Source organism: Sciurus carolinensis, chromosome 1 (assembly GCF_902686445.1).
Source record: "Sciurus carolinensis chromosome 1, mSciCar1.2, whole genome shotgun sequence".
NCBI classification, from domain to species: Eukaryota; Metazoa; Chordata; class Mammalia; order Rodentia; family Sciuridae; genus Sciurus; species Sciurus carolinensis.
Genome location: NC_062213.1, coordinates 179090731 through 179104952, shown reverse-complemented (window position 1 = coordinate 179104952; position 14222 = coordinate 179090731). Strand labels below are relative to the sequence as shown.

General features: G+C 48.3%; 1 protein-coding gene across 2 annotated transcripts in view; it reads right to left on the bottom strand.

The window, feature by feature from the left end:
• Positions 1-9753, bottom strand: part of Rims3 (regulating synaptic membrane exocytosis 3) — a 40071-nt gene extending 30318 nt beyond the window's left edge. For both annotated transcript variants that reach the window (XM_047528956.1, XM_047528966.1), the window contains exon 1: positions 9482-9753. The gene's annotated coding sequence lies outside the window, so the exon portion shown is untranslated. The remainder of the gene's footprint in view (positions 1-9481) is intronic.
• Positions 9754-14222: the final 4469 nt, after the last annotated feature.

The following is a 14222-nucleotide window of genomic DNA, read 5'->3' as shown; positions in this document are numbered from 1 at the left end:
ACATACTCAAAACAACAAGCACACACCACACCTAGCATTCGAGGCACACATGCGTCACAGACATGAGTTACATGGAGATGAAGTGACCACAGACCCACACACACATCACACACAGACACTTGAGATCCCCTGACGCGCACTCACAAATTCACATGCTGCATGAAAACTCCCTCACAAAGAACCTTAGATATATCACGTGAGGATCCACTCACCACAGACACACACACAATGTGCCTTCACTAAGACCCTCATTCACCATCAATGCAAAAGCACCCCCCCACACGCTGCCCAGGCCCACCACCCCCATGGTGCCCAGGCCACACTCCCAGTGAACATGGGAAAGGACAGGGAGTAGGCAGGACTCCCTACCTTCTAGCTGCCCTCTCTGCTGTGACCCTGATCTTGGGCCCTGTAGAGAAATCCACTGTGTTCTCTGAGGCCTCCTGGGATCTGCTGCTTAGTCCCCAGGGACAGGCAGTCAGCAGCACAACGAGGTGGGTAAAGCAGAGGATCCAGGGACCTTCGAGAGTCCCATAGCCTCTTGGATATGCTATCCTTCAGCCCTAAACTCTGGGGCATGAAGCTCCAGGGACTGCCTCACCTTTACCTGAGGCCCCCAGAGCCTCCCTGCTCCCTGAGACTCCAGGTCTCTAGGAAGCTCAGAGGCAGGCATTGTGTACCTGGACCAGAACTATGGGTCTGCAGCTCTTGCTTGCCACAAGATGTCTCAAATTATGGCCTCAAAGATGAGGGGGCATCTGACTCCACCCAGACACCCCAACTCCAAGAGCCCCCCTCTCAAGCAGGTTGTAGGGATGTTGGCACAAATGCCTGTTTGCAGGATGATCACTGCAGGATTGTGCAAAAGAAACACAAGCCAGGGCACAAAGTGAACAGAGGGGAGCAGGCCAGCATAGTAAGGAGAGACCCTCAAATTTATCAGGTAGGTAGAGGGGAAATTTTCAAGGATAGGCCAGTGGTCCACATCTTACAATTCCATGTCACTTCCCAATTTTACATTATCCTATAACACTGTATACCAACCACCTCAACAGTTTCTGACAGACCCATATACTACTGTAATGCACATTATTTATTTTTTAATCAACACTTTTAACTTAAATGCATCAATTTTAAATAGAAACTTGGTGTTACTACTATAAGCAGAAAGCCAATATCGCTTTTAATAAATATACAATGACAGCAAAACAAATGCAGTAAAAAACAAAGTTATATTTACAAATTTTAGCTACATGGAGTTGCCAACCATATTCTGAGATTTCTCTGTTCAAAAGGAAAGCTAACAAGTGTTGGAAAGTTGTAAAAGATACACAAGCAATGACAATGACACTTTCTCCCTGGGACAAGCTCAGATTTGCTAGAGTTGAACTTGTCCACAGTCACCAGTCACACTGACAAACAGGGCAGAGTCACAAGAAGATTTACCTCCTACCCTGAGCCTTTTCAACTTTACTTGCATCCACCTGTCCTACGGTCAGGAGCCTTTGCTCTGGGCTGGTCCTATGGTGGGCAGTAGGGAAAGAGGGAGGATGGTAACCTGGTATCTTTAAGGCCCCCACAATCCCAAAGGGTAAACAAACAAGTGAATAAGTAGCTGGGATTAAGAGTTTTTACTCTGGAGTCACACTGCTGTGTACCCTAGTCCATAAATTCTACCTGTCAGAACCTTAGTTTCTTTGTCTATAAAATGGGGACAGTAATAATACCCATTTCAAAGGAAGTGAGGATCAGATGAATAATGCATGTGCATAGTGTCTGGCACAAAGTAAGTACTCAAAAAATGGTTGTTACTAGGAAAGTACAAAGAACAGAATCAAGATAGGCAAAGAATGACTGGGGGAGAGGGATGGGCTTAGTATAATTCTTCTTTGAGGAAAGGAAATGAGTTAAGTCTTAGAGGATGATAAGGTTTTGGTAGGGAAATGGCTCTGACTGCTCACACCATCCCCTTCCCTCTCTCCCTACTCCAAAGAGAAGCGAGGATGTTTAGGGTCTCATCTCCCTTTCTCTCTGCTCAGGCCTCTGAAATACATGTCACAGGTTCTTCAGAGCCTAGCCACTGATCCCAGGAAAAAGAGCCCCCTTTAAGTCATAATTCCAGGTTCCTTTTCTCCAAATGCTGCCCACAAGGAAGCCTGGGGCTCAGGCCGGACTGCCTGAACGCCCTGGCACTCTAAGGGTCCCAGCAGATGTCTTTTAAAGTACTCATCCAGCTAAGAACACACTTTCTCTGAAGTGGGCATCATGTCTGACTTCATGATCCTTTCCAGCAGGCTGCAATTGATTTGCCCAGAGTAGGTACATGACCCCTCAAAGTCAATCAGATCCTCCCCTAGGATTGGATCTCCCAAGTCCTGGGTTCTGTCTCTGAATATGGCTGGAACTGAGTGACACTATACAGGAACTATGGGTAGCTTAGTGCCTGGAAAAGCAGAGAAGTCTGGTCTGTGGGGAGAAAGGCAAAGACAGTCATTTCTTACAGTGAAGAAAACAATTGATTCACATTCTCCTGGCCTTCCAGGTTCCACTTTCCCAAGTCTAACACTTTTCCTTCCCCTCAATTTCCAGAAATTCCATGTGTCCTCATAAAAAACCCTTCCTTATTACTGAAGCTGGCTCATGTGGATTTCTGAACATAACCGGAGACCTAATTAAGACAGGAGATATGTATGACACATGCAATTCCGTGTAATTCTAGCTACTTGGGAGGGTGAAGCAGGAGGATCACAAGTCTGGGGCAAGTTTGAGCAACTTAGCAAGACCCTGCCTCAAGAACAAGAATATACCTCAGTGAGTTAGAGCACCCATGGGTTCAATCCCCAGAAACACTTAAAAAAAAAAAGGACAGGAGATAAGCTGGGAGCTAGATAGATGAAAAGACGAATAATAATAATAAGGAAAAAAACCAGTAACTGCCTGCAGTGAAGGAATCCAGTTTAGTGGGGAGAGTGAGTAAAAGGTTTAGGTTCTGCACAAATGTGGCAGAGGGAGGGTGGACTAACTGTCCAGGAGGGGTAAAGTGTTCCACACAGGCTTTGCTGAGCTGATTAAAGAGTGAAGGACATTCTCCGTGGAGATAAAGTAGGGGTGGGGAGGCACTATGAGCACAGGGAACACCAAGTGCAGGTGCGCGGAGGCACACAACAGCCTGGCATGCTGCAGAAACGGCCAGGTGTTCAAAGCGTGCTACAGGAGCATGGGAGATGCGGCTGGACAGGGAGTCAGGCACAGATCATAAAGAGCTTTGAATATCATGATAAGAAGCAGAGGCCTTTTCCTGTCAGCAATGGGGAGCTATTGAAGTATTTTAAGTAGCAGGGGGTGACAGGGTCAGTTCTGTGTTTTGGGAAGATGACTCTGGGCTGTATGGAGAAAGGACTAGAAAAGGCAGGCCTAAGAGCAGAAAGGCCACTTAGGATGCTCATTTGCTCTTTCATTCACCAACCAACTCATTGTGTACCTATTACATACTGGGCCACACAACATGGGAGTTCTGACCCATAGAATATACAGGCTAGCAAGAGAGAGGGATGATGAAAGAGAAATTTGAGTGTGCTGAGTGTCACGAAGAAGTCCAAGATTCTGTGGAGGTGGGCAGATTTTAGTTCCTGGTTTTTAGGCTTTGCTGAAAAAATGGCACTAGAGCTAGTGTCCCTGTGAAGGATAAGTGGGAGTCAGAATGGCCCCAGGAGTGGGCCTACATTCCAGGATCGGGGACAACATGTGGGCAACTCAAGAGGTTGAGGGAGAGGGAGGATGGTAGAAGATGTTACAAAAAGGCAGACAAGGGCCAGATCACACAGGGCTGTGGAGACTGCGTCACTGAGTCTGGATTTTATTCTAAGTCCTAGAAGTCTTAAGCAGGGAAATGACACAATCAAACATTTATCTTTAGAAGATCGCTCTGGCTACAGAGTGAAAAATAAAATTAAGTGGGGCAGGAACAGAAAGGTAAGGAGTCCAAATATGAGGCTGTTGCCAACGTCCAGATGAAAGACAATGGTGGTCTGGAGGGGGCCATGGGCAGGAAGAGGGTCCACAGATCGGACAGGTATGCAGGCAAACTAACAGGACTTGCTGAGGCTTGGCTATGGGGTGTGGGGGCGAAGAAAGGGAGGCGTCCAGGAGAATTTCTAGCTTCCAGCTTGAGCAAGTGGGTGGATGATGGTGCCAGATATGAGATGGGGACCCTGGAAGCAAAGCAGGTGCAAGTGGTGGAGCTGGGGACATGAGGCCCTACTGTCTGTGCCCAGGAAGCAGTTAGACCTGCAGGTCCTGAATCTAGAAGACATCATTACAGTCAGATGATTGGCAGGGGTGGGGATGGGGGGTAGCAAAGAAAGGGGCAATGTGGTTAAAAGGGGTCGGCAGCTCTGAAGAGCCATAATAGCAGCAGGACCTGGGGCTCTGAGTTTGGAAAATCAGAACTATGAAATCCCAAGGTTACTTATCTCAACCCTGGTGTCCTGGCTTTAGCTCCTATTCTTGGCCAAGCAGCACCACCGCCCCCATCCCTGCACAGATATTCTCACCTGAGAACACCCTCCATCTCCTCTGCACCTTCTTCCCCTGAGCAAAGCCAAGTTCTTGTTTAGACCCTACTCTGCAGTTCCTTCTCTGAGGTGAAAACTTCCCTGGTCCAGGCATTATCTCAGCAGCTGAGTCACTTGACAACTGTGTGGCAGATTTCAGTCAAATAACTTCAGTTTCCTCATCTGTACCATGGAAATGATAATCATACCCTCCTCACAGGAGGGCTGCTTGAAAATGAGCATGCAAAGTGCTAGCAGAGCACCAGCACACAGTAAGCACTAAATAAATGTTACTATGATTAACATCCCACCCACCTTCAGGCAATTAGTCATGCCCTCCACCTTTCCTGTCCTCCACTTGGGAACTATTTCTAGGTCTGTGTCTCTCTCTGTCTCTTCCTATCCTTCCTCAACTTGTGGACTATATAATACACAGGGTCCAGTGCTAAATCAAAGTGCAAGACCCTTGTTCAAAATTATGTTCAAGATGGTGACAGCAGAAAATTAAATCAAGTGTGGGGGGTACTTCAGAGACCAGTGTGACCATAGACTCTTTTTTTAAAATGTTTTTTTTTTAAATTTTTTTTGTTGTTGTAGATGAACAGAATGCCTTTATTTTATTTATTTTTATGTGATGCTAAAGATCGAATCCAGTGCTTCACACATGCTAGGCAAGCACTCTGCCACTGAGTTGCAATCCCAGATCCTTTAAATGTTTTTATTAGTGCATTATAGTTACACATAATAGTGGGGTTCGTTTTGACATATTCATACATGCATGAAATCTATTTTGCTGCACTGCAATCCCCAGTCCTTCCACTTTCCCTTTCTCCTCCTTCTGACTGTCCCTTCCTCTACCCTACTGATCTTCCTTCTACTTATTTATTGATGCTTTGATGGGTAGTTTACAGATACACAAAAAGGTGGAATTCACTGTGGTATATTCATCTGAGTACATAACCTAATTTGGTCAGTTTCATCCAAAGTTCTCACTTTTCCCGTTTCTTCTTCCTCCCCCTCAATCCCCTTCCTCTACTCCAAAAATCTCCCTTCTGTTTTCAGACTCTGGACTCTTGAAATCCAACCTGCCTCCAACCCCCAGCCAGCTCTGGGCATGGTCCAGGGTAGGTGCCAGCCCCCATGCAATAGAGTAAAAATGACAGCAGACACTGAGATAGGGCTTTATGATTTCCATCTAGAATTTCGCCTTATCCTTCCCATAGAGAGATTAATATCAACTCCATCTTATGGTTGAGAACATTGATGTTCAGAGACAGGGTGTGCCTTGCTCATGGACTGCTGAGCTGGGATGTGAACACAGGCCAGTCTGGGGCCAAAGCCCTTTCTCTTGCCCTTCTGGTTCCCCCTGGAGGTTGGGAAAACCTGGCCCCAAGGGCTGAAACTTTGTCAACAAGGCTGAGATGCTGCTCAGCCCAGAGAGAGGGAGCTTGAGGGACTAGGACTGGCCTCCTCCCTCCTGAGGCAACCCACATAAACAACCACTCCCTAGGTGCCAAGGCTGCTGCTGCACAAGGAAGAAACAGAAGGGGAACAGTCTCTTACGAGAAGCTCAGCCTGTGGGCCACACATCCAGCCCACACTCTGACCCCACCCACTCTGCTTAAAACCCTTTAAGGACTGCCACTGGCCATAGGACAAATCCCCAAGTCTCTAGTACCCTCCTAGACCAGGGAGGTCGGGCCTGGCTATCCCCAGGCCTGCCTACACCCTCCCTCGCCCCTCATCCCAGGCCTGCTGACACCTTTACCAGGTCCCCAGACATACTGTTCCCTCCCTTCTCCTTGCTTCTTTACCTCCTCAATTCCTTGGCATCTTTCATGCCTCGACTAAGCTGTAACCCTCTCCAGGAGCCCTTCCCAGGCCCCAGAAAGGAAGAGAACCTGTCACCTCCAGTAATAGGTTCCGGAGCCTTCCTGAGTCCCTGTTTCAACACTTGTCACATGTGTGTAATTACCTGCTGGGGGTCATGACCCTACTAGAATGTTGGCTCCAGGAGGGCAGGGGCCACTGGGCTCACAGAGCTTGGTACATCCTCAGCACACGGTGAACTGAATGCATCTTCCTGCAATGGAGGCAGGTGGGCCTTGCACTCTATCTTCTCAACCCTCCTCCATGACCTTCCTTTCCTTGTCCGGGTATCTTGGGCTCAATGTGTAAAGAACCCAAACTTGCAAAGGAAAAAGAACCACCATTATAGAGTAGGTGCCTTCCACTGCCAGGCCTGGGTTGGGTCCTGCACAACCAGTTACTCATCGAATCCTCTCACCACTTTCCAGATGGGGTGAGCCAGTATGGGTACAAATTATTCCTACTTTCCAGAGGAGATGGAGGCTCAAGAGTTGAGGCCACTGTGTGAATTGGTAACAGGTTGCAAATGGAGGACAGAGGACTTGAACCCTGCTCTTTCTGATGCTCAAGTACCTTGTCTCTTCTCTTCCCCAGACTACACACCCCTCTGTGACTCACCACTGCCAGCCAGCTCACCCCCACCCAGAGAGCAATTTCTAACCCACGCCCTCAGTCCACAAACCCCAGCCCACGAAGTTCCTCTGTCAGGACAGCAGTCTACCAGTGTGGGAGACAGTCCCTCTACCCGCAAGGGGCCAGTGCTGAAGTCGCCCCTCCTGAGCATCAGTAAAATGCCAGTGTGGGAAGAACACCCCTAGGTCAGCCAAATACTAATGGGGGAGGTACCCACCCCACTGTCAGCGAAATGCCAGTACGGAAGATGCACCCTGTACCCCAAGTCAGCAGAATGCAAGCAGGGAAGACTGCTAGTCAGCAAAAGACCAGTGCAAGAGAGGCTTCCCTACACCCCCTCTGCCAGGGCCCATGACTTGGGTGGGTGTGCACAGAGTCTCTAAGGTGGGGCTTCATGGGGTGGGACAGACCCTGGGGCCACTGTTGCCTGGGGGAGAACGCTGTGGCTGGGGAGTGGGGCAGACTCAGGTGAGAGTTCTCACATGGCACTAATGAAATCAACCACCAGCGTGCCCCTCCTTCCCCAGGGACCCTCCAGGCTCCAGCTGATGCAATGCCCAGACCGGATAATTGTTTTCTTGCTTCCTTAAAGGGCCAGCTGCTATTACTGCTGCAGACATCACCCAGAACTGTGAGAGACCCCTCAGAGCCCAGCACCTGGGCAAGCAGAGGAGGAGCCCAGAGAATAGCAGCCTCAGGCCTGGGCTCTGCAGAGTAAATTCAATTAACGTATGTCCAGAGACCAGAAGCGTTGGTGAGCAAGGAGGGACTGAAAACAGTTAAGACAGTGACACAAACCACATGTCCTCAGGGAAGAGAGCATGGCCCCTGCTGAGTCGTCAGCACCTGGCTCTTGAACACCTGCCCCAGCAAGTGCTTGGCAAAGGGCTTGCTCGTGAGTTCAGCAATTATCTACTGAGCTGTCCTACAGGCCAGACACTGGGCTAAGACCTAAATCCACCATTTCATTTACTCTTCTGAGTAGGTGGGTCTGTTGTATTGAAAGAGGCTGAGAGAGGGGAAGTGATTTCTTTAATATCACACAGAAAGTGGCAGAGCCTGTGTTTGAAGCCAAGTTTAACCAACTCTGGGTTTCATACTCTGCAAAGGGTCAGGTAAGTGTAGAATCCCAAAAAGTCCCTTAAGCCAGGCAGTTGCATACTGAGGGCAAGGAATGGGTGTGTGGGCCCTAAGCAAACTCCAAAAGACTTGGTGATTGGTTTAAACCCAGGTTATATGGGTTCCCTTCCCAGAAGGCCCCTGCCCAACCAGAGAATGCCCACTAGGCTGCCCACTTGCCCCTAGGGATATTGGCAGCTGTGTGATTATAGACTAATTGGTGGCTGGCAGCAACTATGGGGATGGTTTGTTAACCCCTTGGTGACCAAACCCAACCCAGAAAGACCCTCCCCCCACCATTCAGAACCCAAACCCAAGAACCTCAGACCTGAGAAGTCATCTTGGGTAGGATGAGGCCAAAGGGGTAGCAGCCTTCTCCACACCCAGAGAATGTGTCTGGGGCTAAGGATGGGCACTGATATTCACCCAGGTTCCCAAACCCTGAAGAGCCACATTCAAACAGCCCTCAGGTGGCAGTGCCAGCCAGTGTCCCTTGTTCTCTGCCCTTAGGTATGGCATTGCCCACCTCAGGCCAGGATCACAAGAGTTATTATAAGTCCTTCCTGAGTTTCCAGGCCTAGAACCCTAGGAAGAAACTCACTCCTCAGGACTCAGTTGTCTAGAGAAGGTGATGGGGGCATGGGGTCCAGGCAGCCAGGAGGCCAACCAAGGAGATATCCTTCCTGAAACCAAAAGGAGATCCAAGTTGCCCACCAAGGGTCTTGTCAAGCCTCCCTGAGCCCTGGCTCCCCACCAGGCTACTGGCCAACTGTCTTTCCCAGCTTCCCAGATGCCCCTCTTCCCACCTGAGACTGGAGTGAGCACCACCCCTTCTTTCATGGGATGGCAGGAGCGGGGTCCTATGGGCACCACAATGGTGTCACGTTTGGAAGAAAAAGTGGCCGCTTCCCAACCAGGGCACAGGCAGGAGGGAGAAAGGCAGGCTGCCTTCCAGTTCCCTTTCCAAGAGGGATTTTAAGCACTTTCCAAAAATGCCAAGCGAGGCAATGCTGTTGAACACCAAGGGCTCCAGGTACTCTGAGCTTCAGCAAAGAACCCAAGACTCTGGAGCCCCCTACCCCATTTTCCAGGCTTCCTCAATCACCCCACGTCCCCTTCTCATACCTCAGCCCCCGCCCCAGAGCCATCACACTCGCTCTGCTCATCCCTGGGCCCCCGCCCCCCAAACCCGGCACACTCACAAGCCTACGTTGCGCTTCACCGCCAGAACCCCCACCCTCGTGGTCTCCCAGATCGCAGCCCCCTCCCCACGTCCACTCCCAGGCGAGCAGGGCCTACTGACTTACCCCGAGGTGGGGCCGGAGTCCAGACAGGGAGGGGGCTCCGCAGGCCCAGGCAGCTCCGCAAGGCGGGGCAGGTGTTCCCCCGGACCCCGCCCCGCGGACCCGGCGGTAGGCGCGGCCCGGCCCCAGGCGGGCGCGGACTTTGAGAGGGTAGGGACGCGGGGCGGGGAGGGGAGACGAGAGAGGCTCACGGGGGCATCGCCCGCCGCCGAGCCAGGCAGCTCCGCTCCGCCCGCCTGCGCTGCCGGCTCAGCACCCGCCACCGTTCTCAGACGCCGCCGGGTGCAAAGCCAGAGCCCGGGCTGGCGGGAGGCGAAGAGGGAGGCGGGGCCTGCTGAGGGCGGAGCCTATGGCGGGTGGGAGGGGCCACGGCGACGGGGCGGGGCCAGTGCGATGGGGTCGGTGGGGGGCGGGGCCTGGGGAACAGGGAGGGTGTTTGGGGGTCACCAGGTTTGATGAGGCCTTGAAGGAGTGTGCCTGGAAGCGGAGGGTCCGGGAATGCCTCGAGCTTCTCCCTGTCCCTATGACGCTCCTGCCTTCTGCCCGCCATCCCTGCCATCTGTTTTTTCCCACCCTTCCTGCTCTCTGGCAACTCCCAGAACTTCAGTGGCACCGCGGTGCTCCCTGCTGTACTCAGGACAGGATCCAGGAACGTCAGATGGTGAGAGAAGGGGAAAGAACTTACAAACATCAAGTCCATTTTACAGATGAAAAAACTGAAGCTCAGAGAGAAGAAAGACTTGCCCAAGTGCCTGTGAAGAATAAAATGTCCCTTTCTGATAGAGGAGGGTAAGGGAGGAGAGAGTGTCCATCCTGTGACCTAAGTTAACCTCCTTCACCTGCCCTCTCTACTCCTCCTAGGGCAATAATTTTCAACTTTTGACATTGTCTGGAGACATTTTTGGTTTTCACAATCTAGGGGGTCTCTCAGAAGAGACTCTGGATACTGCCAAACATCCTACACAGGCCAGCCACCAAACAAAGAATTATCAGGTACATAATGTCAGTAGTACCAGGGTTGAGAAACCCTGTTCTAGGGCCTCGAAACTGCCTAAATGAACTTCAAAGTGGACACCCTGAGTCTCTATTCCCCAGCAGCTTGGGACTTGAGGAGCATGCGTTTGTGCTTACTTAGAATCAATCTGTTCCAGTCTTGGGGTTTGGGTTTTTTAATTTCCATTCTAAGAAGGACAGTATTATTATTATTATTGGTCCTGGGGATTGAACCCAGAGGCATTTAACCACAAAGCCACATCCCCAGCCCTTTTTATTTTTTATCTTGAGACAGGGCCTTGCTAAGTTGCTGAGGCTGGCTTTGAACTTGTGATCCTTCTGCCTCAGCCTCCCAAGCCTCTAGCCTTACAGGTATGTGCCAATGTGCCCGTCTAGAAGGACAGTATATTTTAAAACTTTTTATTGATGCATAATAATTATGCACACTGGATCCATGTGACATGTTCATACATGCACACAACAAAATTTGGTCGATCTCTTCCCTAGGATCTTCCCTCTCTCTTCCCTCCTCTCTCCCCTATCCCCTTCCTTTACTCTATTACTCTTTCCCTTCTATTTTCATGAGATTCCACCACCTTTTTTTCCCCCAGAAGGACGATATTATTAATATTTGTTGGAGACAGGTAAAGCAAGTATTCATCCTGCTGAGGATATGAATTAAATGTGAATGGGGAGTGGGAGGTGGAATGAACAAGGAAAATTATTGAAGTTAAAGAACCTCATAGGGGCTGGCAATGTAGCTCAGTGGTAGAGACTTGCCTAGTATATGCAAGGACCCAGTTTTGATCCCCAGTATCACAGGAAAGAAAGAAAATGAAAAAAAAAGGGGGTAAAAAATAAAAATAAAAAGGACCTCATGGGGATAGTTAGCTGTTTCTTCCATATACCTCCCTAATTATATCTCATTCCTTCTTATCTGATTTGTGAGAAGGGTAAACCAAGGCCCAGTAAAGTGGAGAGCCTAAAGTTGGGTCCCAAGCTAGTCAGAGGTGAAGCTGAGACTCATGATTTTATTTAGTTATTAATTAAAATGTTATCATCTATGGGGCTAGAGTTGTGGCTCAGTGGTAGAGCACTTGCCTGGCATGTGCGAGGCACTGGGTTCAATACTCAGCACCACATAAAAATAAATAAAAAATTTAAAAAAAATGTTATCATCTAATCCACATAAGGACTCACCTAGAACTAGGGCCTGTGTGGCAGAATGGTTGCCCTGGAGGGAGGGGGCCTAGATTAGGGGAGGCAAGATGAGAGGCAGGGAAGTATTGGGAACAATAGTGGAGGTGAAAGATGGGGAGAGCAGAGCCTGTGAGGACTGGGAGAAGAGAAGAATCAGCCTTCCTCTGTACTTTTCCCTCGCCCCTGTCAAAGAGACAATGCCAACCAAGTGCTCCCTACAGAATCATGATTCCTTCGCACAGCTGATGAAAATTTTGGACTTTCTCTTCAAAAGAGAGAGTGCAAATGCACATTTTTCATATGATTTCAGAGACTCCAATGTTCCACATGGGTTTTCAGAAGGATTAGATGGAGATGGGGTTGATTCTTAAATGTACATACAAAAATTAATATGCAGGAATAAAAAAATCTTAACTGGGTGTGATGGCACATACCTGTAACCCTAGCTACTTGGGAAGTGTGACAGGAAGATCATAAGTTAGAGGTCAGCTTGGGCAATTTAGCAAAGCATGGTCTCAAAATAAAATTTTAAAAGGGCTGGGTTTATAGCTCAGTGGTAGAACCACTTGCCTACCATGGGCAAGACCCTGGATTCAATCTCCAGTACCAAAACAACAACAACAACCAAAAACAACAACAAAAACCTATAAAAAAAGTAATGAAAAAGGTTTTGCATTACCTGATATTAAAACATATTACAAAGTCAAAGTAGTTAAAACAGTATGGTTGGCCGGGCACGATGGCGCACACCTGTAATCCCAGTGGCTCAGGAGGCTGAGGCAGGAGGATGGTGAGTTTAAAACCAGCCTCAGCAACAGTGAGGTGCTAAGCAGCTAAGTAACTCAAGTGAGACCCTGTCTCTAAATAAAATACAAAATAGGGCTGGGGATGTGGCTCAGTGGTCAAGTACCCCTGAGTTCAAACAAACAACAACAACAAAAAAGCACAGTATAGTATTGAAGCAGGACTAAGCAGAGCAGTAGAACAAAAGAAGTACAGAAATGAACCAGCAATGACTATAGTTCACAATAACGTATTACTACAATTACTACTACTAATACTACTACTACTGCTACTACAACACACACACACACACACACACACACACACACACAAACACACACACACATTTTTCTGTGCTTGGGCTCAAACCCAGGTCTCATGTTTGCTGCTAAGCAAGTGTTCTACCACAGAGCGACACCTCTAACTCAATCTATTATATATTTTATGGATTACTAGAAGAGAGGAATTTGAAGATTCCAAACACAAAATAATAACATTATGGAAATGGAAACAATTACTCAGCTTTGGTCAGTACCTGTTGTTTCCATGTACTGAAATGTCACACTGTGACTGGATAAGTAAGTACCATTATTAGGTGTTAATAAAAAAATTTTAAGAAAATGTTTAAGGTGAGGGGAAATGATAACTATTCTGATTTGATCATTACGCTGTATACATGTACCAAAGATGAGACAGTACCCATAAGTTTGTACAATAAATAAATAAAAGAGACCCACCCACCCATGGGAATATGGTGTATGATGAATTTGGAATTTCTGACACAGGGGGAAAGAGAGGCCTTTCAATAATGGGTGGTATATCTACCAAGCCATTTGAGGAAACAGAAGAAAGTTGTGTCCTTACATACAAATAAATAAATTCCAGGTAGAGCACATAATTAAATAATAACACCATAATAGACCAGAATAAAACATTGGTAAATATTTTGATCATCCTGAAAATGGAAAAGATTTTCTAAGTATGATGAAACCTAGAAACCATAGGGAGGTGATAAGTTTGACTATAAAAACTTTCTTACACAGGAAATAACCATAAACAATTTGAAAGACAAATCACAGACTGGAGGGCATAAATCCCAGTTGCCCACCACTCTGTCGGCTGTGTCCCGCTAGCCCTTCCCGCCAGCCTCCAAGGGACTACACGGACTGTGAGAGTCTAGACCAAGCCTATCGCAGAGGCTCCCCCAAGGCGCCCGGACCAGCATCCACCTGTTCAAGGACTGGGAAGTCCCGGAAACCCCAACCCTGCCATCTGGGTCCTCAGCAGGTGCTTTAGCACAGCGGAGTTCGTCGTCCAGGAGGCTGCTCACCACTTCCCTCGCGTGCTCATCCTAGGAACTGCAAGCATCGGTTCCAGTTCATGCACCAACCTGACCTTAAGAGATTTTTTTTCTCCTTCAGATAAATATCTGTTTTGTTATTGCTTTTGTTTTTTGAGGTAGCTAACCATATTCCAGGCATTGTGCTAAACTCTTGACATAGAGTATTTCATTCGACTTCAAAACTTTATCTCTTCAAGGTAGGTCTACTACCTTATCATTTCCATTTTGGGGAAAGTGATGCTTGAGACAGGGGTTTTGTACACCTCTAAGGGGTGGCACCAGAATTTAATGTCCCATTTCCAGCCATAGGTTTTAATATGATAGACCCAAGTCCCTGGGAAAATTAAACAAAACAAGCTTTTTTGAGATTTACCTTGCTCTGAGCCTTGTACTGGGTGCTGGGAATTAAGAATCAAGGATGGAGGG